Here is a 23,259-nt window from a genome sequence, read left to right as displayed (position 1 = left end):
AGATCGCGCCACTGCACTCCAGCCTGGATGACGGAGTGAGACTCAGTCTCCAAAAAAAAAAAAAAAAAAAAAAAGGCAACTCAACAAAACACATGAAATAACAGATAACAGAAGCAGTTTTATTACTCACAAATCCCAGAGAGAGGAGGACAGAGTGCCTTGCAGGGCGATCGGAAGAGGGGAGCCATTTGGGACATGCCAGATCAACCAGAAGATGGGGAAGTGTGAGGCGGGGGGACCTGGAGGCCAAGGCCCTTATTGGGGTTCAGGGCATTACCCAAGAACGTTTCCCCTGGGGAGTTCTAATTGTTGTGTTTAGAGGAAGCAGCACAAATTCTGTGGGGTCACACTGTGGCTGAGAGGTGGTCACTGCCACCTGTACACCAGGGGTTCCCAATCCAGTACCAGTGGCCTGTTGGAAACCGGGCCACACAGCAGGAGGTGAGGGGCAGGCGAATGAGCGAAGCTTCATCTGTATTTATAGCTGCTCCCCATTGCTTACATTACCGCCTGAGCTCCGCCTCCTGTCAGATCAGCGGCAGCATTAGATTCTCATAGGAGCACGAATCCTATTGTGAACTTCACATGCGAGGGATCTAGGATGCGTGCTCCTTATGAGAATCTTTTTTTGTTTGTTTGTTTCTTCATTTTTTGAGATGGAGTCTCGCTCTGTTGCCCAGGCTGGAGTGCAATGACTCGATCTTGGCACACTACAACCTCTGCCTCCTGGGTTCAAGCAATTCTCCTGCCTCAGCCTCCCAAGTAGCTGAAATTATAGGCACCTGCCACCACGCCTGGCTAATTTTTTGTATTTTCAGTAGAGACAGGGTTTTGCCATGTTGGCCAGGGTGGTCTTGAACTCCTGACCCCAGGTGGTCCACCTGCCTCAGCCTCCCAAAGTGCTGGGACTACAGGCGTGAGCCACTGGGCCCAGCCAGGAGCCCTGGTTTAGAACGAAGGGGTAGAAAATGCCTGTCTTCAAAGAAGCGATTTTTTTATCCCAAGCTTCCCTTCCTCGGCTAGTCAATCCTTATGATTTCCTGCTTGTCAATCACATACCTGGAATTGCCAATGTCCAGATACCTTATCAACTCAGGAAATCCTCACATAAAGCCTCCTTGCCCCATGAGTGAGAAATGTGGTTTCCATGGCAGCGAGGTTAAAGTTCTCTCCAACTTTATTTCACTTTGTTTGGAGTTTAGTTCCGTAGGACAAGAAAAGAAAAAAAAAAAAAAAAAAAAGGCCAGGCGTGGTGGCTTAAGCCTGTAATCCCAGCACTTTGGGAGGCCGAGGCGGGTGGATCACGAGGTCAGGAGATCGAGACCATCCTGACTAACACGGTGAAACCCCGTCTCTACTAAAAATACAAAAAATTAGCCAGGCGTGGTGGCGGGTGCCTGTAGTCCCAGCTACTCAGGAGGCTGAGGCAGGAGAATGGTGTGAACCCGGGAGGCGGAGGTTGCAGTGAGCCGAGATCGTGCCACTGCACTCCAGCCTGGGTGACAGAGCGAGACTCCATCTCAAAAAAAAAAAATTAGCCAGGCATGGTAGCATGCACCTATAATCCCAGCTACTTGGGGGGCTGAAGTGGGATGATTTCTTGAGCCCAGGAGGTGGGGGTTGCAGTGAGCCAAGAGTGCGCCATCGCACTCCAGCCTGGGTGACAGAGCAAGACCCTGTCTCTGAAACAACAACAACAACAACAACAACAAAACCAAAAAAACCCCAAACTATCTATTTACCGCAATGGGTGATTTTATTGTGTCTGTGTCTTCAAGTTGTTCCTTGTTTTGAGATGGAGTCTCGTTCTGTTGCCCAGGTTGGAGTGCAATGACCCGATCTCGGCTCACTGCAACCTCTGCCTCCTGGGTTCAAGCGATTCTCCCACCTCACCCTCCTGAGTAGCTGGGACTACAGGTGTGTGCCACCACACTGGGCTAATATTTGTATTTTTAGTAGACACAGGGTTTCACTGTTGGCCAGACTGGTCTTGAACTCCTGACCTCATGTGTTCCACCTGCCTCGGCCTCCTGAAGTGCTGGGATTACAGGCGTGAGCCACCAAGCCCTGCCCATCTTCAAGTTTTTAACCGATGAGTATGTGTTACTTCTATAATGAAATAAATATTGTTAAAAATGAAAGATTTTCCCAGGATTCTCTTTTACTTTGTTCGTGTATTCTTTATGGCTGTGTCCTTGTAGGGGATGTGCACTTGGAAAGACCCTACGATTGAATGGGAGACAACCTTCCCAGCTATGACCAACTGGCTTCCTAAATGGACACCAGATGTTTGAATTGTGGGCCTTTTGTTGTTTTTGTTTTTTGAGACACAGTCACACTCTTTTGCCCAGGCTGCAGTACAGTGGCGCCATCTCGGCTCACTGCAACCTCTGCTTCCCAGGTTCAAGCGATCCTCCTACCTCAGCCTCCTGAGTAGCTAGGATAACAGGCATGTGCCACCACACCTGGCTAATTTTTGTATTTTTAATGCAGACGGGGTTTCACCATGTTGGCAGGGCTGGTCTCGAACTCCAGACCTTAGGTGATCCACCCGCCTCGGCCTCCCAAAGTGCTGGGATTACAGGTGTGAGCCACTGTGCCTGGCTGAATTAAGGGCCTTTTAGAGGAAACATGTGTTTCTGTGCGGATCACAGGTTTCTAAACCAGGCACTTTTGCTCTTTAATTTCTTTTTTTTTTTTTTTTTTGAGACGGAGTCTCACTGTGTCTCCCAGGCTGGAGTGCAGTGGCGTGATCTCGGCTCACTGCAAGCTCCGCCTCCCGGGTTCATGCCATTCTCCTGCCTCAGCCTCCCAAGTAGCTGAGACTACAGGCGCCCGCCACCACGCCCGGCTAGTTTTTTTTTTTTGTATTTTTAGTAGAGACGGGGTTTCACCATGTTAGACAGGATAGTCTCGATCTCCTGACCTCGTGATCCACCCGCCTCGGCCTCCCAAAGTGCTGGGATTACAGGCTTGAGCCACCGCGCCCGGCCTCTCTTTAATTTCTTAACATGTGTGATGCCAAAATTCTGTGGTGATCTGCCGCTGGAAAGATACCCAACTCTATGATTCTCAGTGATGCCCTGTGGGTGCCGTGGGACCTCTCCAGGCAGGAAAGACTACTAGGCACTAGAATTAGGAGACAACTGTCCTGATGGAGTTAGGAGGGAGTTCAGGGCATCAGGACGGAGTCTATTAATAACTTTCCGAATGGCTAACACAATGCTGAAATTACCCAGGAAACATTAAGAAAGCAATATGTTTAGAGCAAAGGGCTCTACAGAGGTAGTTGTTAGAGATGCTTGAATTTTTTTTTTTTTTGCTGTATTTATTTATTTTATTATTATTATTTTTTGAGATGGAGTCTCACTCTGTTGCCTAGGCTGGAGTGCAGTGGCGTGATCTCGGCTCACTGCAACCTCTGTCTCCCAGGTTCAAGCGATTCTCCCACCTCAGCCTCCCGAGTAGCTGAGATTACAGGCACCCGCCACCATGCTGGCTAATTTTTATATTTTTGTAGAGATGGGGTTTCACTCTGTTGGCCAGGCTGGTCTCCAACTCCCGACCTTAGGTGATCCGCCTGCCTCGGCCTCCCAAAGTGCTGGGATTACAGGCACCCGGCCTTTTTTGCCCAATTAAAAAAATTTTTAATTTTGTTTATTATTGTGTTAGAGACAGGGTCTTGCTCTTTCATCCAGGCTGGATGCAGTGGTGCGATCACAGCTCACTGCAGCCTCAAACCCCTGGTCTCAAGGGATCCTCCAGCCACAGCTTCCTGAGTAGCTGAGACTACAAACACAAGCCACCATGCCTGGCTAATTTTTGTTTTTAAATTAATTTATAAAGATAGTGTCTCACTGTGTTGCCCAGGCTGGTCTTCAGCTCCTGGCCTCATCCTCCTGAGTAGCCTGAGACTACAGGTACAAGCCACCATGCCCAGCCTACCTATTTAGGATAAAAAAAAAAAAAAAAAAAAAAAAAAAAAAACAAAACAAAAACCAAAACAAAAAACCAAAACAAAACAAAACTATGGTAAAAATACACATAAATCAAATTTACCACCCTCAGCATTTTAAAGTGGACAGTGCAGTGGCATTAAGTACATTCTCATTGTTGTGCAATCATCAACGCCATCTGTCTCCAGAGCTTTTTCTTGTAAAACTGAAACAACTCACCAGGCACGGTGGCTCATGCCTGTAATCCAAGCACTTTGGGAGGCTGAGGCGAGTGGATCACCTGAGGTCAGGAGTTCGAGACCAGCCTGGCCAACATGGTGAAACCCTGTCTCTACTGAAAATACAAAAATTAGCTGGGCATGGTGGTGGGCGCCTGTAGTCCCAGCTACTCGGGAGGCTGAGGCAGGAGAATTGCTTGAACCCGGGAGGTGGAGGTTGCAGTGAGTTGTGATTGTGACACTGCACTCCAGCCTGGCGACAGAGAGAGACTCCATCTCAAAAAGAAAAAAAAGAAAAAAAGGAGAAAAAGAAAAAAAAGAAAAAAAAAACCAAACAACAAACTGAAACAACTCATTTCTTCTTGCAAAACTGAAATTCTGTCCCCATTAAATACTCACGCCTGCATCCCTCTTATTCCCAGCCGCTGGCAACCACCATCCCGCTTTCTATCTCAATTAATTTGACTACTTTAAGACCTCATGGAATAATACAACATTTGTCTTTTTGTGACTTACTTCACTGAGCATATATAGAAATATATGCGCTCCTACATTATTCATCATAGTATAAATTAATGCAATCTTCCTGGAGACAAATTGGAGATAGTTACTAATAGGCTTTGGCCTGGAAATCTTATTGCTAGGTTATTTACTCTCCAGATAGAGTTTGCCAAGATATAGGGTTGAAGATATTTTCTTTTTTCTTTTCTGTTCTTTTTTTTGAGATGGAATCTTGCTCTGTCACCCAGTCTGGAGTGCACTGGCACGGTCTTGGCTCACTGCAACCTCCACCTCCTGGGTTCAAGCAGTCCTCCTGCCTCAGCCTCTCGAGTAGCTGGGATTACTGGTGTGTGCCAATGTGCCCGGCTAATTTTTGTCTTTTTAGTAGAGACAGGTTTTCGTTATGTTGGCCAGGATGGTCTCGAACTCCTGACGTCAGGTGATCATCTGCCCCGGCCTCCCAAAGTGCTGGGATTACAGGCGTGTGCCACCACACCTGGCCAGGTTGAAGATATTTTCTGTAGCCTTATTTGAAATAGCCCAAAACTGGAAAGTGAAATAGCCCAAAACTGGAAAGTGTACCTCATTTGGGGTTTGATTTGAACAAATTAATTCACAGTGTTAGTATTGCAACACTAATGCAGTTATTAAGAAGAAATGGCTGGGCGCAGTGGCTCAAGCCTGTAATCCCAGCGCTTTGGGAGGCCAAGATGGGCAGATCATGAGGTCAGGAGGCGGAGCTTGCAGTGAGCTGAGATCTGGCCACTGCACTCCAGCCTGGGCGACAGAGGGAGACTCCATCTCAAAAAAAAAAAAAAAAAAAAAAAAGAAGAAGAAAGACATAGACCTGCGTAGAGTGTAATATTCTGGAAAGATCCCCACTATATATTACTATGTGAAAATGTACAAGTTGCAGAACGCTTGGCTGAGTGTGGTTTTGCAGAAGTGATCAGCATCAAAATGGAGTTACTTACATCAAATCCTAATACAATGGAGCCCGGAGGCCATGAAGAGGCAGCCTGGAGCACGTATGCCCTGGCTAAGGATTATCCGAAGAATTTTTCAGAGCTGTGGTATTCCAGATAAGCTACTTGCTTTTCTAAATAAATAAATAAATAAAATTTTGAGATGGAGTCTCACTCTGTCACCCAGGTTGGAGGGCAGAGGTACAATTTCGGCTCACTGCAATCTCCGCCTCCTGGGTTCAAGCGATTCTCCTGCCTCAGCCTCCCGAGTAGCTGGGATTACAGGTGCCTGACAACCACGCCTGGCTAATTTTTGTATTTTTAGTAGAGACAGGGTTTCGCCATGTTAGCCAGGATGGTCTCGATCTCCTGACCTCGCGATCCGCCCATCTTGGCCTCCCAAAGTGCTGGGATTACAGGTGTGAGCCACCGCGCCCGGCCCAGATAAGCTACTTGTGCAAGGACACCTGCCTGAGTGACAAGTGTTTGCGTGTCCACCAATGAACTAACAAACTCCCGCAACAAGCTCCTGTAACCAATGGTCTTTGTTTCAAAACAGCTTATGTGGGCCTTTCTTATTTTTCTTTCTTTTAAATTAAATTAAATTTTATTTTTATTTTTTAAAGAGACAGGGTTTCTGTCACCTTGACTGGCGTGCATGGCATGATCATAGCTCTCTGCAGCCTCGACCTCCTGGGCTTAAGCAATCCTCCCACCTCAGCCTCCCTAGTCATTGCGATTGAAGGCCTGAGCTACTGCCCTTGGCTCTTTTTTTCTTTCGAAAGCTTTCCCCTGCCCTAACCTCTTTGGATGCTCCTACGGTGGGCCATAGCATGCGGATCTCAGATTGTAATCCCCTGCTATTCCCGAATAAATTATTTGTTGTCCGGCAGTGGTGGTTGATGCCTATAATCCCAGCACTTTGGGAGGCTGAGGTGGGTAGATCACGAGGTCAGGAGTTTGAGACCAGCCTGGCCAACATAGTGAAACCCCGTCTCTACTAAAAATACAAAAATTAGCTGGGCATGGTGGCGCACGCCTGTAGTCCCAGCTACTTGGGAGACTAAGGCAGGAGAATCACTTGAACCCGGGAGGCGGAGGTTGCAGTGAGCCGAGATTGCGCCACTGCACTCCAGCATGGGCAACAGAGCAAGACTCCATCTCAGAAAAAAAAAAAAAAATTATTTCTTAAGGAGAGTTGATCTCTCTGTTGCTTATTTCAGATTGACAGTTCCTTTTAAATAAATAACAAAATTAAAGGCACATATAGATAGATCCATATGGAAAACAATATGGAGATTTCTCAAAGAACTAAAAATAGAACTACCATGTGATCCAGCAATCTCACTACTGATTATCTACCCAAAGGAAAATAAATCATTATATTAAAAGGGTACCTGCACCCGTATGTTTATTGAAGCACTATTCACAATAGCAAAGATGAGGAATCAACATAAGTGTCCATCCATGGATAATTTGATAATGAAAATATGGCACATATATACCATAGAATACTATTTGATGATAAAAAAAAATAATGGAATAATGTCTTTTGCAGGAACATAGGTGGAACCAGAGGCCGTTATGTTAAGTGAAACAAGTCAGACACAGAAACACAAATACCACACATTCTCACTCATAAGAAGGAGCTAAATAATGCCAACATTTGGACTTAGAGAGTGGAATGATGGGCAAGGGAGACTCAGAAGGGGTGGGAGGGTGGTGGATGATGAAAAATCAATGAGTGCAAAGTATGTTATTGAGGTGATGGTTACCCTAAAAGGTCTGCACTGCTATGCAATCTATGCATGTAACAAAATTGCACTTGTACCCCATAAATTTATTTATTTTATTTTATTTTATTTTGAGATGGAGTTTCGCTTTTGTTGCCCAGGCTGGAGTGCAATGGCGCGATCTCGGCTCACCACAACCTCTGCCTCCCGAGTTGCCTCAGCCTCCTGAGTAGCTGGGACTATAGGCGCCTGCCACCACGCCCGGCTAATTTTTGTATTTTTAGTAAAGACAGGGTTTCACCATGTTGGCCAGGATGGTCTTGATCTCTTGACCTCATGATCCACCTGCCTTGGCCTCCCGAAGTGCTGGGATTACAGGCATGAGCCACTATGCCCGGCCTATTTATTTATTTATTTATTATTTTGAGACGGCATCTCGCTCTATTTCCCAGGCTGGAGTGCAGTGGCTTGATCTTGGCTCCCTGCAACTTCTGCCTCCCGGGTTCAAGGAATCTCGCTCTGTCTCCCAGGCTGGAGTGCAGTGGTGCGATCTGGGCTCACTGCAACCTCTGCCTCCCAGGTTCAAGTGATTCTCCTGCCTCAGCCTCCCAGTAGCTGGGATTACAGGCGCCCGCCACTATGCCCAGCTAATTTTTGTAATTTTAGTAGAGACAGGGTTTCACCATATTGGCTAGGATGGTCTTGAACTCCTGACCTCATGATCCGCCTTCCTTGGCCTCCCAAAGTGCTGGGATTACGGGCGTAAGTCACCACGCGAGGCCAATTTATACAAATTTTTAAAAAGACGGTAGTGTGTCTCCTTGTTGGCATTGTGGGGGTACTTTTCACTCCTGCCTGCATCCCCAGGCTGGTTTTCCACTCTTGTCAATTCTTCGACCTCCAATATCCTTAATAAATTCCACTTTTGCAACCACAGTTGCTACTTGTAACAAAAACTGTTAATTGACACAATGTCTAAGATGCTTTGTTTTTGAGGGAATCATGCACTGTTAAAAGTATTATAGTTATCCTTGGCACCAATTGCTGTCTTCCAAAATCCCATCTTCCTTTCCCCTAGAATATAGTTAAACTGGGCATCTGGTTACTCAACTATATTTTCCAGCCTTTTGGGGCCAGAATGAAACCATGCCCCTCTGTCCAGGGTTGATAAGGATTGCATGCCAGGTTCTGGATGGAAATATAGTTATAATAAAATGTGAATCAGGCTGCATTTTGGCCCGCTTCCTTGTTGCTAAACTAGACACTGACTATTTGCATCTCCATTGTTCTTTTGTTTTTATTTATTTATTTATTGGAGATGGAGTCTCGCTCTGTCGCCCAGGCTGGAGTGCAGTGGCGCATCTTGGCTCATTGCAACCTCCATCTCCTGGGTTCAAGTGATTCTCCTGCCTCAGCCTCTTGAGTAGCTGGGATTACAGGCACCCGCCACCACACCTGACTAATTTTTGTATTTTTAGTAGAGATGGGGTTTCACCATGTTGGCCAGCCTAGTCTTGAACTCCTGACCTCAAGTGACCCACTCACCTCAGTCTCCCAAAGTGCTAGGATTACAGGTGTGAGCCACCACGCCGGCTTCCATTGTTCATTGAGATTTCCAGCAAAACAGCTGATGCCAACCCGTTTGAAGACCCTCACAAAGGAATAGGATCAGCAGGAGACAACCGTGTCTTCATCTTCCAGTCACATGACTTCATGCTGCATTCTTCAACCAATGAATGATTTCCACACTTCAGCCCCCCTCCAACATGCATAAAAACTCTAGCCCTGGCTGGGCGCGGTGGGTCACGCCTGTAATCCCAGCACTTTGGGAGGCCGAGGTGGGTGGATCACCTGAGGTTAGTTAAGAGTTTGAGACCAGCCTGGCCAACATGGCGAAACCCTGTCTCTACTAAAAATACAAAAGTTAGCCAGGCGTAGTGGCGCGTACCTGTAATCCCAGCTACTCGGGAGGCTGAGGCAGGAGAATTGCTTGAACCTGGGAGGTGGAGGCTGTAGTGAGCCGAGATCGCGCCATTGCACTCCAGCCTGGGTGACAGAGTGAGACTCCATCACAAAAAAAACAAAAAACAAAAAACAAAAACAAAAGCAAAAAAACAAAAAATAAAACAAACAAAACAAAACCAAAAAAGCCCTAGCCCCAAACTCCTTGGGGAGATGGATTTGAGGTTCCCTCCCAACTCCTCATTCAACTGCCCTAGAGTTAAACCTCTTTCCATGCTGCAACCCAATGTCTTGGCATATTCACTTGCTGTGTTCATGAGCCAATGGGCTTATTATGGTTACAAGGTGTGAGTCCACGATTATCACCACTGGAATGTGTTCAGAAGCAATGCATGCGATGTCTGCTGCAGGGGCCAGGGAAAATTCCCCCTTCACCCTTTGAAGTTTCACTGAAAAATCAACTCACCGAAGGCAGGTGAATCGGAGAAAAGGCATACACATTTCTTTGATCATAGTTTTACATGACACGGGTGCCTTCAGAATGAAAACCCAGAGATACAATGGAAACTGTCTATTTTTATGCTTAGGTTCCACAGAGTATGGACAGCTGTGCAGAAATAATGATTGGACATACAGGGTTTGATCTAATGGTAATAGACTGAGTGGAGAAATCTGGCAAGGTCTGTCTATCTAGATTCTTCTTGGCTTTTCTGTGCAGCATTACTTCCTTCTGGGTAAGGTAGGAGGCACGACTCAACTCTGGAGGTGGGACTTGAACACTGGACCAGATTGAAGACTAGCTAAAACAGGGAAGAGGCAAAAGCACCTCTCCATGAGACACGCCCACTAGTGGGCCGTGTCAACTTACCATTGCCATGGTAACACGTAGACGTTACCATCCCTATCCTTAGCAATGATCCGATGACCTGGAATTTACCATCACTTTTCTAGAAATTTTTGCATCATGCACTCCTTAATTTGCACATAATTAAAAGTGGGTTATAAATATGCGTGCAGCACTGCCTCTATGCTGCTACTTTGGGCACACTGCCTACGGGGTGGCCCTGTTCCACAAGGAGCTCTCCACGGCTGCTGTGCACTGCTGCTTCAGTAAAAGTGACTAACACCTCTGGCTCATCCTTGTATCCTTTCCAGGCTGAATCCAAGAACCCTCCCAGGCTAAGCCCTAGTTTTGGGGCTTTCCTGCCCAGCATCCTGGCTATGGGGTAGGACCCTCTCTGGAATGGGTGTCTTATGACCTACAGTCAAACAGGGTGGGTCGCATAATTTCTTTATGGCCAGTTTTTACACAAAAAGGCAGAGAAAAAGAGTCATATTTTTAGGTTTTATGGTTAACTTTGGGGAAAAAGGGGTTGTGGTTCTAAGACCCACCTTGGGGAAGGGGGATTCTAGTTTCTATGGCTAGCCTCAGGGGAGCATGGGACTGAGAGACAGGTGGTCAGGAGAAGACCAGAGAAAAACATTTGCTTCTGAGGCCATTATTTTGGGGTATTGTTTGTGAGTCCCAACACTGCCTTACTTGCTGTATCAGTTAGTTATTGCCACAAAAACGCTGTGTAACAAACCATCCCCAAACTCAGGGGCTTAAAACAACAATCATGTATTTTCATTTACTTCTATGTGTTGTCTGATCTCAGCTGGGGCAACTGAGTTTTGTTCCACATGTGTCTCATTCTCCTCCTAGGACCAATGGACTAGTCTGGGCATGTCCTCCTCATGATGATGGCAGGGGCAAGTGGTAACATTCAAGGCTTCTCGAATCCCAGGGTGATGGTTAATTTTATGTCAACTTAACTGGGCAAAGGGGTACCCAGATTAAACATTATTTCTGAGTGTGTCTGTGACAGTGCTTCTGATTAATAGCATTAGTCTGCTGGGTGTGGTGGTTCACGCCTGTAATACCAGCACTTTGGGAGGCCGAGGTGGGTGGATCACCTGAGGTCAGGAGTTCAAGACCAGCCTGACCAAGATGGAGAAACCCCATCTCTACTAAAAATACAAAATTAGATGGGCGTGGTTGTGCATGCCTGTAATCCCAGCTACTCAGGGGGCTGAGGTGGGAGAATTGCTTGAACCCGGGAGGTGGAGGTTGCATTGTGCCATTGCACTCCAGCCTGGGCAATAAGAGAGAAACTCTGTCTCAAGAAAAAAAAAATACCATTATCCTTTGTTTTCTTTTGAGACAGGGTCTCACTCTGTTGCCCAGGCTGGAGTGCAATGGTATAATCATAACTCACTATAGGCTTGACCTTCTCGGTTTAAACGATCCTCCCACCTCAGTCTCCCAAATAACTGGGACCACAGGTGTGTGCTACTGTGCCTGGCTAATTTGTGTTTATTTTTTGTAGGGATGGGGTCTTGCCATGTTGCCCAGTCTTGTCTTAAACTTCTTGGTTCAAGTGATCCTCATGCCTCAGCCTCCCAAGGTATTGGGATTACAGGCATGGGCCACTATGCCTGGCCTGATTGAGAGTATTAGTGAAGTGGCATTGTTCATCTGGGGTAATACCCACGGTTCATTGCCTCACACCAAGGAAATCAAGGATGTGGACACACAAGGAGTGAGGTTAATAGTAGAGGTTTAATAGGTGAAAGAAAGAGAAAAGCTCTCTCTCCTGTAGAGAGAGAGGGGCTCCCAAGCAGGGCTTCCTGTTTGCGGCAAAGTACGGGATGTTTAATAGATGAGCTTGAGGAAGTCATATCTGATTTACATAGGGCATGAAGGATTGGTCAGACCATGTATGCCATTTGCATAGCACATGAAGAACTGGTTAGGACTAGGGGTGCCGTTTGCATAGTGCACAAAGAAGCTGGCCTCCCCACCCTAATCTTTTATTATGCAGGTGGGTTCTCTACCTGACTGGCACCATGTTGACTGTTTTTCTACTGCACATGTGGTGACAAAGAAAAGGGAAGATGGAGACTCCACATTGAACATACCTGGCTTCCAGGCAGTCCTTTTCTATTGGCACAGCTGCTGGCATTCACCTGTGCAAGCTTCCAGCTTGCTTATCTATGTTTGCAGCTCAATTGTTCTTTGTTAGAAAAGAAATTATTTGGGGGCTTTTTGTTAAAAGGGAAATTCTGCCGAGGACTCTCTTACCCTCACTGTCTGCCTAAATAATTTCTTTTTAACTCCTGTATCATTAGCCTTTGAATCACTGGACTCAGTAAAGCAGGCTGCCATCATTCCCAATTGAGTGGACATCATCCAATCTGTTGAGGGCCTGAGTAGAACAAATGATGGAGGAAGGAGAATTTTGCCTCTTTTACGGCTTTACTGCTTGAGCTGGGACATCTCATCTCATCTTCTCTGGCCCCCAGACTATGATTTATATCATGGGCTACACTGGTTCTCAGGCCTTTGAGACTCAAACTGAATGACACCACTGACTTTTCTAGATCTCCAGCTTGGAGATGGCAGATTGTCGGACTTCTCAGCCTCCGTAATCATGTGAGCCAATACCTCCTAATAAATCTATCTTTCCCTCTGGCTCTCTCCCTGTCTCTGTCTCGTATACTACTATACTACTGGTTCTGTTTCCCTGACTATATACCTAGGCTCAAAAATGACACACTGTCAGTTTTGTGGTTTTTAAAATTACTGTCCAAAGAAAGTCTTATAACGAAATCCAAAGTCAAGAGGTGAGACCATATGTTCTGCTCATAATAAGAGTATTGCAAAGTTACATAGCCAAAGGTGGGGATGCAGGGAAGGGCAACGATATGAGAACATTTTTGGGGGCCGGCATGGTGGTGTGTGCCTGTGGTCCCAGCCACTCGGGAGGCTGAGGTGGGAGGATTGCTTGAGCCCAGGAATTTGAGGCTGCAGTGGGCTACCATCATGCTACTGCACTCCAGGCTGGTTGACAGAGCAATACCATATCTCAAATGAAACAAAACAAAAGAAAACAAAAACCAACCCCAAATCCAAAAAACAAAACCCAACCGTGCCCCAAGTTAGGGCATAAAATAGAAACCAGTTTATGTGCTATCAGATTCTGTGGGTCAGGAATTCAGAATGGATACAGAAAAAGATGTCTTGATTCTGCTGCGTAATGCCTGGGTCTTTACTGGGAACATTCAAAGTTGAGATGACTCAACACTCAAGGTTGAGGTTGAGGTGACTCAACAACTGGAGGCTGAAATCATCTGAAGATTACTCATTCCCATGTCTGGTGGTTGATGTTGACTGTCAACTGGACCTCGGCTGGGGCTGTTGGTCAATACATACCATTTGCATCCAACACATTAATCTGTAATGTGAGAGAGATTTGGAGTATGAATGATCCTACCTAGCACACACACACAAGTCACAATACGGCTATGTGTTTTCTAGGCCCTTGAAGGGAAAAAAGTCAAGTTTTAAAACTTAAAACGAAACAAATTATTTATGCAATTCGAGGAGAGAGGTCTGAGAAGGAACCAATCTTGCTGATACGTTGATCTTGAACTTCCAGCCTCCAATACTGTGGGAAAATAAATTCTTGTTGTGTAAGCCACCCAATTTATGGTATTTTGGAGGCCCCAACAAATGAATACATGTGGGTCACAGGTCCTAGAATCGTACATTCAATGAATTCTATAGTTTCAGGGAACCATAGGGACCCCTTTTTTGATGAGATTACATGATTGTGTCCTGCTGCTAGTTGATGATACTTGGAATTGGACAGCAGATCTTTGGAGCCTAAATTCATTTAGAATCATTTCTGTTCCTCCTAGAAGAAGAGCTCATGAGTTTATATGAATGAAATTTTGGGTCTACACAAAGATCTCTTGGACTCATTGGACTGTGTTTTAACTTCCTGACATTACCAACAATTGACTGAAGGTCATGGCTTATGGTGTTAGCCAACAGGAAACTTGGATGGGCCCAGTTTACACAGCAAAGCTATTATTTTGACCCAGCAAGAATTTCAAGCAGGATATCCTACAGTGAGATGACAGGGTCCAACTTTCCCAGTGGTAAGTATTTTTGAAAGAGTAGAGACCAAGCCAGCTATTCTGGTTAAGATAGGACCTCTCTCATAGGTTCAGTTGCTTCTGACAATCAATTATGCAAGTAACAGCTGAATAGTTCTTAACAACTGGCCTTGCGGACAAAGCCACTCTGTGGTTTGCATTCAGCTCATTATTATTATTATTATTTTTGAGATGGAGTTTTGCTCTTGTTGCCCAGGCTGGAGTGCAATGGTACAATCTTGGCTCACTGCAACCTCCGCCTCCTGGGTCCTAGCAATTCTCCTGCCTCAGCCTCCCAAGTAGCTGGGATTACAGACACCCACCACTGTGCCCGACTAACTTTTTTTTTTTTTTTTTTGAGACGGAGTCTCGCTCTGTGGCCCAGGCTGGAGTGCCGTGGCCGGATCTCAGCTCACTGCAAGCTCCGCCTCCCAGGTTCACACCATTCTCCCGCCTCAGCCTCCCGAGTAGCTGGGACTACAGGCGCCCGCCACTTCACCCGGCTAGTTTTTTGTATTTTTTAGTGGAGACGGGGTTTCACCGTGTTAGCCAGGATGGTCTTGATCTCCTGACCTTGTGATCTGCCCGTCTCGGCCTCCCAAAGTGCTGGGATTACAGGCTTGAGCCACCGTGCCCAGCCCCGACTAACTTTTTAAATATATTTTTAGTAGAGACGGGATTTCTCCATGTTGGCCAGGCTGGTTTCGAACTCCTGACCTCAAGTGATCCGCCTGCCTTGGCCTCCCAAAGTACTAGGATTACAGGTGCGAGCCACCGTGCCCGGCCCCAACTCATTAATTGTATCGTGTTTGAGGGGATTTGAGGTATGAATGATCCTGGGTAGCACACACAGACAGGTCAAAATATGTCTTTGTTCTTGTTACGTCTTTGAAGAGGAAAGAGCCAAGCTTTAAGACTTAAAAAAACATAATTATTTAGAGCAGTGGTTCTCGAGCTCTTTGGTCTCAGAACCCCTTTGTACTCTTAAAATTATTGAGGCCCCTACAGAGTTTCTGTCTATGTGGGTTATAATTATCAGTATTTCTTGTTTTAAAAATTAACATGTAGCCAAGTGCAGTGGTTCATACTTGTAATCCCAGCACTTTGGGAGGCTGAGGCAGGAAGATTGCTTGAGGTCGGGAGTTTGAGACCAGGCTGGGCAACACAACAAGGCCCCATCTCTACAAAAAAAAAAAAAAAAGCTACCGTGTGTGGTGGTACTCGCCTGTAGTCCTAGCTACTCAGGAGGCTGAGGCAGAAGGATCGCTTGAGCCTGGGAGTTCGTGGCCTCAGTGAGCTATGATGGCACCACTGCACTCCAGCCTGGGTGCCAGGGCAAGACTCTGTCTCTAAAAAACAATAAAAAAAAATTAACATTTGAGAGAATTTAAAATATTTATTTTTAATTCACTTAAAATAACAATGAAAACCAACTGCATGTTAACACAATGAATCTCTCTCTCTCTCTATATATATATACACGTATATATACACACACGTATATGTGTAGATGTGTGTGTATATATACGTATATACACATATACGTCTACACATGTATATATACGTATATACACATATACGTCTACACATATACGTGTGTGTGTGTGTGTGTGTGTGTATATATATATATATTTTTTGAGATGGAGTCTTGCTCTGTCACCAGGCTCGAGTGCAGTGGCGCAATCTCCGCTCACTGCTACCTCCGCCTCCCGGGTTCAAGTGATTCCCCTGCCTCAGCTTCCCAAGCAGCTGAGATTACAGGCGAGCAACACCACGCCTGGCTAATTTTTGTATTTTTAGTAGAGATGGGGTTTCACTATGTTGGCCAGGCTGGTCTCGAACTCCCGACCTCAGGTGACTAGCGCGCCTTGGCCTCCCAAAGTGCTGGGATTACAGGCGTGAGCCACTGTGCCTGGCCAACAAATTTTAAACGAGATTTTCTAGACATCTAATCTTGATTAATTATGTTCTGAAAACAGTCAATACTGAAAACAGTGGTAAGGACACTGGAAGATGATTACATGACTTTGTCCTTGCCCTGGCTCTCATGCTACTGGTGGATGTGGGGTGGTTACCCTCTGGGGTAGACTGGAACCTTGACCTGTATGAGTCAGGGCAGGGACGTGATATTGACTCTGGCCATTGAGATGTAGAGTAAATGTAGTGGCCATTGTCATGCCCTGTCCAGATCCCCTCTGATCCCTTTACCAGTTCTATGTGTTTTGCTGCTGACGTCCAGCTTCTGTGGCCATCACAGGGTTGCCTTTGGACACGGGCACCTTCTTGCCTGCACGGAGACTGGGGAATGTCTATGTATTTGCATCTTCCCTGGCGGCACCTATAGCCAGTAGCTAACTCCTTTTTCTCCAGGTGGGATATTTGGCTTTGGATAATGTCAATTTAGCCAAGCTGGAAGAACATTTCCCCCTACTCTCTTCCTTGTAAAGTTCTGGGTTAGAGTCGGCTAGAAGAATAACCTGCGTAAGATTTGAAAGATGGATGTAAAGCAATGACCCTAATTTTTGTCTCCCTGGAGGTGTCAGGCATGGCGGCAACACACACACACACATATTGCTGCAGGTCTGTTGGCTCTTCTCCAGCTCTTGCCAAATCTCTTTCATCTTCCCTGAGAACTGGGCCAAGTGAACACGCAGTTCCAAGGTGAAGGATGACAGCTTCACTTGCAGGTCACTCATGACATTGAGGTTGCAGGTGGTGCGAGACAGACGCAAGTCCCTCGTGGGTTCTGCTCCTCCCTGCTCTTGTGCACAGCTAGTGTTCTCTCCTGAAGGATGGGCTGGCTGACCTAGAGTGATTGCAGACCCAGTACCAGACAAAGGGCCACAGTCTGCTCCACTAACTCACTACTGCACAAGGTCAAATCCCATAATAAATTCCCTGTTCTAGATCACACTCATAGTGGTTCTGCTTCTCTGACCGCGAGACACAATGGGACAGTCTCCAAGATGGAATTTAGGCTCTGGAGCTCTTTGTAGGGGAGGGGTTCGGCTGGGACATCCCCTCCATGTCTTGGCTTCTTCCCTTTCCTTGTTCTGCTTCCTTTATTCCCTTCCTGGTTTCTCCTGGAGCAAACCTTCTCAATAAACCCTTTGCATCAGGATGGTTATTTCAGACTCTACACTGGGAGAACTTGGCCTCTGATAAGGAAGTTTGCTGGAGGGCTCTTGAAGATGCAGATTTATTCCTTGTTAAAAGGCAAGAGCAGACTGGATGCAGTGGCTCAGGCCTGTAATCCCAGCATTTTGGGATGCCAAGGCAGGTGGATTGCTTGAGCCCAGGAGTTCGGTACCAGCCTGGCCAACATGGCGAAACCCCCATCTCTACAAAAAAAAAAAAAAAAAAAAAATTAGCCACGCCTGATGGGGGGTACTTGTAGTGCCAGCTACTCAGGAGCCTGAGGTGGGAGAATCACCTGAACCGAGGAGTTCGAGGCTGCAGCGAGCTGAGATCATGCCACTTCACTCCAGCCTAGGTGACGGAGTGAGACCCTGTCTCATTAAAAAAAAAAAAAAAGAAGAAAAAAAGTAAATAAGTAATACAAAATTGACCGGGCAGCCCGCCTGTAATCCCAGCACTTTGGGAGGCGGAGGTGGGCAGATCACTTGAGGTCAGGAGTTCAAAACCAGTCTGGCCAACATGGTAAAACCCTGTCTCTACTAAAAATACAAAAAATTAGATGGGTGTGGTGGTGCATACCTGTAATCCCAGCTACTCAGGAGTCTGGGGCAGGAGGATCACATGAACCCAGGAGGCGGAGGTTGCAGTGAGCCGAGATTGCGCCACTGTACTCCAGTCTGGGTGACAGAGTGAGACTGTGTCTCAAAAAATAAAAATAACGGCCAGGCGCGGTGGCTCAAGCCTGTAATCCCAGCACTTTGTGAGGCCGACACGGGCCGATCACGAGGTCAGGAGATTGAGACCATCCTGGCTAACCCGGTGAAACCCTGTCTCTACTAAAAAATACAAAAAAATAGCTGGGCGAGGTGGCAGGCACCTGTAGTCCCAGCTACTCGGGAGGCTGAGGCAGGAGAATGGCGTGGACCCGGGAGGCGGAGCTTGCAGTGAGCTGAGATCCGGCCACTGCACTCCAGCCTGGGTGATAGAGCGAGACTCCGTCTCAAATAAATAAATAAAAATAACAAAAATTTTAAAAACAGTTTTATTTTTAATTAACAAATAGTTGTACATGATACATACAATGTATAGTGATTAGATCAGGGATAATCAGTATACTGATCATTTCAAATATTTATCATTTCTTTGTGTTGGGAACGGTCACTATCCTCCTTCTAGCTATTGGAAACTGTATATTATTGTTAGTTATAGTCATCCTACAGTGGTATAGAACACTAGAACTTACTCCTCCTATCCAGCTGTAGCAGCCACCTTTGAGACTATGAAGTGATTAAATTTAAGGAGGAAAAGCAATATAGTGAGGATGGTGGGTGAAAGGAGAGAAGAATGGCTTTTTAATTCATTTATTTATTTTTTTGGGACAGTCTGGCTCTGTCGCCCAGGCTGGAGTGCAGTGGAGTGATCTTGGCTCACTGCAACCTCCGCCTCCCGGGTTCAAGTGATTCTCCTGCCTCAGCCTCCTGAGTAGCTGGGATTACAGGCACCCACCACCACGCCTGGCTAATTTGTGTATTTTTGGTGGAGACAGGGTTTCACCATGTTGGCCAGGCTGGCTTCGAACTCCTGACCTCAAGTGATCCAACCGCCTTGGCGTCCTAAAGTGCTGGGATTACAGGCAAGCCACAGACAGAGGCCTGAGAATGGCTTTTAAAAAAATGGCTATCATCTACCTCCATACTTTTGCTTTGTGAGAAAAATAAAGTCCTATTTATTTAAGCCACTCTTACTCAGTTTATTGGTAACCTACAGATGACAACATTCCTAAATAACCCACTTTCCATGCATGTCTTCCAATATTTTCCCTTTCTCGCTGCTTTTCACTTGGGACTCCATCTATTTCTAGGGAAGTGAGTTTTTCCTTAGCTTCCGGGTAGACCACGTGACCCAGTTTAGCCAATCAGCATACCCCATCTACCTGGCTATAGTCATTGGCTCAGAGGTGGTCATGTGATATGGACTGGGCCAATCAGAGTGAATCTCAGAATGGAGGTAATCTATATCCATCACCAGTTGTGAACATGGGGCGTGAAGTTGTAAGAGCTCCTCCTGGCAGCCATCTTGTGAGCCAACGCATCAAACCTCTTTTGAAAGCACATGCTACTTTTTATTTATTATATTTTTCATGTGAGCCAATAGTTTTCTTTAATGTTTAATTCCGTTTGGGATTTTAGTTATTCACAATTAGAAGCATCCCATGTGACGCAGTGGAAACTAATTTTTAACTTAAATGAAATAGCTTAAATTAATTTTTCATTGACATAAGCCTCAGTTTTCTCATGTGTAAAATGCATTAGAGGCAAGAGCTCTTTGCTTGCCTCCTAGTGTTATCCTGCAGATTAAGTGAAATAAAGAATTTTTGAATATTTGGAAAACTATGAAGTCAACAGAAGGTATTTATGAAAGTTAATATATGCCAAAGACTGTCAGACAAGGGTCAGGAGTGGGTATGGTGAGGCAGGGAAAAAAGGAACACAACATACTGTTTTTCTGTAGAGACAGATAAACAGCAGCGTGAGCATGCATATTGGAGTATGCATGCCTGACTCACAAATCCAAAAATAAGTCATAAGGCGCTATATGGAGAGATTAACTATAAATAGAGCAATATTAGCTGTGAGTGACAAGCCCAATTAGAGGACATAGAGATGATTTAGAAGGTCTCCATGCAGTGCATCCTGAAGAGCTGTAAAAATACTTGATGTTTACAGCTTAAGAAAGAGATGAAAATTAGGAGATAGTTTATGATCTGATTATATATTCACTCTATAGAAGGAACGGTCAGCCCCTGGCCTTCCCCACTCATCCTCAGTCAGCACACCCTGGCCTAATTTCCAGTGGCCAGCACCTGCATTCCTTTGTTTGAGGACCGTCTCTGGTCTTTGGGGTACACATTATGATCTACACAGTTGGGCCAGAAATGGTAGAGATTTAATGTCCTCCATGAGGGGCTGTCAATCAGTGACTGGTAGGAAGGTGGAGGATAAATATCCCAGCTCCCTCACTCCTCAAGTGGGCAATTCTGAGATCTGTATTCTATGTTGTCTCCTAAAAGTCCCAGCAGATTGAGCGTCACTTGCCCACAGTGGTAACTTGCTTGACGCTTGTTGTTTTCCTTCCCTGTGTCACTTTCTTTTCCCATACTGGGTCTCCTAGAACTGACTCTAAAGTAAACAATTTTCACTTGAATCATGTCTCAAGGTCAGCTTCTGAGGGAGCCCAAACTAAGGCAGACTTTCCTTCCTGCATGTAATATTTTCCAAGAATAATAAATCCTTACAATTTTATACAACATTTCACTTTTATAAAAAAAAAGTGATGGAATATTCACATACAATGGAATATTATTCAGCAATAAAAAATACCAATAGGTGAATATCAAGTGTATTACTCTGAGTGAAAGAAGCCAGACTCAAGTGTCTATGTAGTGTACACTTTCATTTATGTGACCTTCTAGAGAAGGCAAGACTATAGGGACAGAAAATAGATCAATGATTGCTATGGGCTAAGGCTGCAGGAAGAGATTAATTACAAAGGACCAAAAGAGAACTGTCTGTGGATGATGGAACTGTACTATATCTTGATTTTTGCAGTGGCTACACGACTGTGTAGGTTTGTCTGAACCTACAGAACTGTATACTAATAAAAAGTAGATTTTACTGTATATAAATTATACCTCAATAAAAAATTCCTTAAAGAGCATTCACCACCATTATCTTATTTGGTTGTCATAACAACCCTGCAGCAATCAGGCATTATTCTTCATTTATTCAGCCAACTGTAATTCCACTTCCTTCTCTCCATTCACTCCAAACCCACTGTTGTTTGCCTTTCAATCCACCATTCCTATCAAATTGTTTTTGCCAAGGCCACTAATGACCTGTTATTTGCTCAAGCCAATGGCCACTTTTCAGCCCTTCTTTGACCTTTATGAACAACTTGGTGGTGTTGATACATCTGCCTTGGAGTTCCTTTGGCCCAGGCTGTTGCAGCCCACAATGCTGCTCTGTCCAGTCTAACTTTAGCTGTCCTCAGTTGCCCCTCTATCCTGTCCTTCCCCATTTATCCGCCCTTTCCTCTTCTCATATTTCCCCCCACACTCCCTGGGGGATCTCAACCATCCTTTTGACATCAAGGATCACTTATATACTTAGTCTGTTTTGCATTACTATAAGCAAATATCACAAACTGGGTAGTTTACAAAGAAAATAAATGTGGTCGGGCACAGTGGCTCATGCCTGTAATCCCAGCACTTTGGGAGGCTGAGGCAGGTGAATCGCTTGAGGCCAGGAGTTTGAGACCAGCCTGGCCAACATGGCAAAACCTGCCTCTACTTAAAATACAAAAAAAAAAAATAAAAAAAAAAAATAGCCGGACATGTTGGCACATGATTGTAAGCCCAGTTACGTGGGAGGCCGAGACATGAGAATCACTTAAACTCAGGAAGTAGAAGCTGCGGTGAGTTGAGATTGTGCCATTGCACTCCAGCCTGGGTAACACAGCAAGACTCTGCCAAAAAAGAAAAGAAAAGAAAGAAAGAAAAGAAATGTATTTCTTACGGTTCTGGAGGCTGGGAAGGCCAAGACTAAAGAAGTGACATCTGGTGAGGGTCTTCTTGCTGTGTCATAACATGGCAGAGGGCATCCTGTAGTGAGGGGGCAAGAGAGTTCATGTAAGCTCAGATCTCTCTTCCTTTTCTTGTAAAGCCACCATCCTATCATGAGGGCTTCACCCTGATGACCTTATCTGATCCTAAATACCTTCCCAAAGCCCTGTTTTGAATTAACATATAGATTTGGGGATTAAGTTTCAAATACATAAAATTTGGGGACACATTCAAGCCATATCATATACTCATAACTTCTAAGAGTGTTTTATGTTTTATCTCCTCATTATGTAGTTATTTGGATTTCCAGTTTATTTTATTTTTTAGAAAAAAGGTGTGACCCTGTCACCCAGGCTAGAGTGAAGAGACATGATCTTCACTCACTGCAGCCTCGAATTACTGGGCTCAAGAGATCCTCCCAAGTAGCTAGAACTATAGGCGTACACCACCATGACTGACTCATTTTTAATTTGTTTTTGTAGAGATGGGGTCTTGCTATGTTGCTCAGGCTGGTCTTGAACTCCTGGCCTTAAGAGATCCTCCTGCCTTGGCCTCCCAAAACACTGGGATTACAGGTGTGAACCACCACACCTGCTTTTGGATTTCCAGTTTAATACGCAACAGTTGATTTTTCAGCCTCCCAAAATGCCATTAAGTCAGCCAAACTTTTTCTAAAGTTTCTGGGACAAATCTATAGCTCAGGGCTACTATTACAAGATCTAGTAGAATGATGTAGCTGTTTTGTAACGTCCATTGGAGAGCAGCTCTCTGAACTCTTATGAAACTATATTGTTCAAGAATAATTGAAGAAAGAAGAAAAATCCTGACTTTCATACATATGTGAAGTGAATATGTGTTAAAGATTTTATCTTCCTCGTGAATGACGGAACCAATGTTACAACTCATTCAAAGGAGCGTTCAAATGAAAGACACAGTTATGGATCAGAAACATGGAAATGATTGTGCAAATTGAGCTCTTCCGTAGCAGTGGAGGGAAGTAGGTTGAACTTCCGGTGGACATTACAGCTTTTTCTTGTCTACAAAAAGAGGACTATTTTGCATGGCTCTCAGTTATCGAGAACTTACAGAATTGTAAAATAGGTCAAAGGCAAGGAAAGGCTAGAATCAGGTAACTCAGAAGAGTGTTCTTTACCCTATGGGTTGCCAGGCTTTTTTTTGTAA

The sequence above is a fragment of the Macaca fascicularis genome, chromosome 19, assembly GCF_037993035.2.
Source record: "Macaca fascicularis isolate 582-1 chromosome 19, T2T-MFA8v1.1".
NCBI classification, from domain to species: domain Eukaryota; kingdom Metazoa; phylum Chordata; class Mammalia; order Primates; family Cercopithecidae; genus Macaca; species Macaca fascicularis.
Note: the sequence above shows the minus strand (reverse complement) of the source record.